Below are 4,220 nucleotides of genomic sequence, written 5' to 3' on the forward strand. Positions count from 1 at the left end.
AAATAAATAAATAAATAAATAAATAAATAAATAAAAATAAAACCAACATCCCAGTAGAGCCTGAGCAAAGAACATGGACTATTTAGCAAAAATACAAATGGCTGTTAAATATATTAAAATATGATCAATGTTATTTTAAAAATGGAAATGCAAATTAAAATTATACCATTTTCTACCAATTAGATTAGCAAAAATCAGAAAGTTTAATGACATAGTATTAGTCAAGGTGTAGGAGACTTGTAACTTCATATATTATTGCTGGAAGTGTAGGGTAGTGAAATCTCCCAGATAACAATTTTGTAATATCTATCAAACCTGTAAGTGCATATTCTCTTATATTTAGAAATTCTAATTTTAGGAACTCATCCCACAGATACAGTCACACATGAAAAGTGACATATTTACATAATTATTAATTGCAACGTTGTTTATAATAGCGAAAGAAGAGAAACAACCTGAATGTCCATCAGTAGAGGTTGGGTTAAATAAAACAGCGTATACCCACATGATGGATTACTATGTGTTTTGGTTATCTATTGATAGTCACAAAACACCCAAAACATAGTGGCTTAAAACAATAATGATTATTTATTTTCTCCCACAATTCCATGGGTGACTGTGCTTAGTTGAGAAATTCTGTTCTGTGTGATGTCCTCTAGGGTCATCACAGGGTCATCTGGAGAGTTAAATCGGCTGGAATATCCAAGATGGCTCCCTCACATGCATTTTAGTTGGTGCTGGTTGTTGGATGGGAAATCAGCATGGACTGTCGAACTGGAGGGTTTTAGCATTAGCTTTCTTCCATGTGACCTCTCTTCATGGCTTGGGCTTCTTTCAGCTTGGTGGCTAGCTTCCAACAGGGAGTTTTCTCAGGACATAAAGTTGTAGATATCTTAAGATCTCAAAAGCTGTAGATCTCAGAAATTATACAACATCACTGCTATCTCATTCTATAGAGAAAAATAAGTTTCAGAGCCAGCCCAGATACAAGGGGAGAAAAGTGGACTCTACCTCTTAATTAGAGAAGTGGCCAGGAATTTGTGACAGTCTCTAATCTATACTATGCATCTATAAAATAGAAAGAAGTAATACTTTATGTATTGATTTGGAATAATTTCTAGTACCTATTGTTAAGTAATGGGTGTACATCAGTACAGTATAATGATACATGCATACTATAATATACTATGTATGTATGCAAAAAGTATGGGTACAGGGGAAAACGCAAGATTAATTACTTACATATTACATGAATATCTTTAGAAAATACACAAGAAATTGTGTAGTTAAACCCAAGAATGTAAGAATGCTCACTAATTTATCTTTGTGCCTGGTGAAGTTTGAATAATATGAATGTATTACCTTATTTTAAAAGTTAAACTCTAAAAATTATAACAAGTATCATAGGCTACATTTCCTGAACTAAAAATTAACAGATATTTGGTAGGGAGCAGGGAATTTGAAATATATTCCTAAAATATCTGTCATTTTGGTAGTGATTATATTCACAATGTGACTGATAAAGACTGACACCGGAACTGGAAGAGAATGATCTAGGGTGGCCACAACAAAGGGATGGCTTTTGAGCTAAGTCTTGAAGAGTGAAATGATGACCTATAAATATTGACAAGTTGCAGTAAGAAGACTGAGAAGAGTCAAACCTGATGGTTTTCTTTTTTTCTTTTTTTCTTTTTTTCTTTGAGAGAGAGTGTCGCCGTGTCGCCCAGGCTGGAGTACAGTGGTATGATCTCAGCTCACTACAACCTCTGCCTCCTGGGTTCAAGCAATTCTCCTGCCTCAGCCTCCCGAGTAACTGGAACTACAGGTGCGCACCACCAGACCTGGCTAATTTTTATAATTTTAGTAGAGATGGGATTTCACCATGTGGGCCAGGCTGGTCTTGAACTCCTGACCTCAGGTGATCCACCTGCCTCGGCCTCCCAAAGTGCTGAAATTACAGGCATGAGCCATTGCACCCAGCTTCTATTTTTTATGTGAAAGAAGAGGAAAGGTTATCTCCTAAATATGATTTTTTGAGAATAAAGAGGAAAACTTGAAGAGAATGAAAAAGGTTAACAGCATTTCCATAGGTAGGAAATGAATTTTAAAAGTAAGAACAAGTAGACTAGTCAGGTCAAAAAATACATGAATTTGTCACACTGTCATCAACACAGTGATGAGATATTTTTCTGCCCACTCAGTTACAAAGGAAACAGATCATGAAGTGACACAGGGTTGAGGATGAACAGCGCAAGTGTGGGAGGAGGATGAAGGAATGTGAAGGGACACTGATGTGAGAGATGTTAAAAGCCATTGACCACGCAGTCCTGCACAGGAACCCAAAAGAAACAGGTGACAATGGAAACTCAGCAGCACCCATGCAGACTCAGAGATGGTAATGGGAGAGAAGGTAGTCAAGTTAGATGAATAGAAGATAATTTGATTATTGGTTTGAAGTTGAAGATTTCAAACATGAAACAATTCTGGGTGAAGATACAACGTAGATTGGAATGACTGATGCTGTTTTATTTGGAGACATTACTTTTGACTGAAAATATAAATTGGATAAGCACCCTTAAAAACTTGGGGCATAGATAGTTCTAGTGATCACATTTCATAAACCCAAATTAAAGCAGATGGCTTAGCAATAGCCACTACATTTTGATAATCTGTTAATGTATTTATATGAAAAGACAAAATAATATGTAACATATAACAATATATTGGTTCTGTGTCAGAAAACTCAGGAACCACAGTTTCTGTAGACATAGCTGTAACTTTTAGAATGACAAGCAACAATGATGCAAAAAATTAAATAGTTCCAAACATGCTTAAAATACAACAATTTTGAGTTAGACTGTCAACGTCTTGACAGAAGAGACCATTTATGAACTCCACGTGTTTCAATACTCCTTTTGCACAATTGTTCCCTTCATCACTAGCAATATTTAGGACAGTACGGGTCAATAGTAAGAGATAAATAATACTTCTTGTTTAAATTCTTGGTTGGTGATTTTATCTATCTCTTTTGGGGAGGTGCATCCCAGCTAGAATAACTTTTTTTTTGTCCCCCAGAAGGATGAGTGTATTCCTTCTTGTTCTACTCTTAAAGAGCAGGCGACTCCCTGCTCAGATTCCAAATTCCTTAGGAAAACAAGAAGCGGCAACAAAACCACACCAGTAACTTCCACTCACATGTCAGTTTTAAAACAACTTGGGAAAGGTCAGTCTATTTGACTTCCTTCTATTGTTGAATTTACCCAGTTCCTGATTATATTACAGTCTGGTGGTGATTTTTAAAGGAGATTCCTTTATCTGTTTCAGTTTTCTAAGCAATATAAATTAACCAGGAGCTTTCTCTTCACACTGAATACTGTTTGTCTTGGGAAAAGATTAGCTGTGATTTAAAATTAAAAAAAAAAACAAAAACCTGTTCTCTTTAGTTCTTGCCTTTGCAAGCACACCAATAGCACTGGAGTGGAAGCCGGTTGAAGAGATTGGTAGAAGGGAGCCAAGGAAAGCTCACCAGCGACACGAAGAGGCCACTGGTATGTACTGTATCTCAATTTCACTGCCAAGGACACTCCTTAGTGGATTAAGCACTAAATTTAGACTTACTGAAATTATAGTCTCAGCCTTCAAACTAGGATTTCAGTTTGTTTTGATTTCTATTTTCTCAAAGTTATTAGGTTTGCCCCAATTATCTGAAAACACACATTTATACCATGCAGTGGCTGAAGTGAGTATAACGTGTAGAAAATTGTTCCTAAGGAAGTCTTTTTCATCTATCTTATGAACAATTCAGAAGAATATATTATTTTTATATTTCTCACTGTATTGATTGTTATTTTACTTTTCAACTACCAATGCTAGTCGAAATTTTTTTTTTTTTTTTTTTTTTTTTTGTTTTTGAGACGGAGTCTCGCTCTGTCGCCCAGCTGGAGTACAGTGGTGCGGATCTCGGCTCACTGCAAGCTCCGCCTCCCGGGTTCACGCCATTCTCCTGCCTCAGCCTCCCGAGTAGCTGGGACTACAGACGCCCACCACCTCGCCCGGCTAGTTTTTTGTATGTTTTAGTAGAGATGGGGTTTCACCTTGTTAGCCAGGATGGTCTCGATCTCCTGACCTCGTGATCCGCCCGTCTCAGCCTCCCAAAGTGCTGGGATTACAGGCTTGAGCCACCGCGCCCGGCCTCAAAATTTTTTTTTTTTTTTTTTTTT

At 37.0% G+C, this 4,220-nt stretch overlaps 1 long non-coding RNA gene across 1 annotated transcript in view; it reads left to right on the forward strand.

The window, feature by feature from the left end:
* Positions 1–1,780: 1,780 nt before the first annotated feature.
* Positions 1,781–4,220, forward strand: part of LOC108512055 (uncharacterized) — a 10,613-nt gene continuing 8,173 nt past the window's right edge. The window contains exons 1-3 of the long non-coding RNA XR_001880476.1: positions 1,781–1,825; positions 2,202–2,352; positions 3,444–3,548. This is a non-coding gene — a long non-coding RNA (uncharacterized LOC108512055). The remainder of the gene's footprint in view (positions 1,826–2,201; positions 2,353–3,443; positions 3,549–4,220) is intronic.

This window comes from Rhinopithecus bieti, unplaced genomic scaffold (genome assembly GCF_001698545.2).
Source record: "Rhinopithecus bieti isolate Rb0 unplaced genomic scaffold, ASM169854v2 scaffold_26504, whole genome shotgun sequence".
NCBI classification, from domain to species: Eukaryota; Metazoa; Chordata; class Mammalia; order Primates; family Cercopithecidae; genus Rhinopithecus; species Rhinopithecus bieti.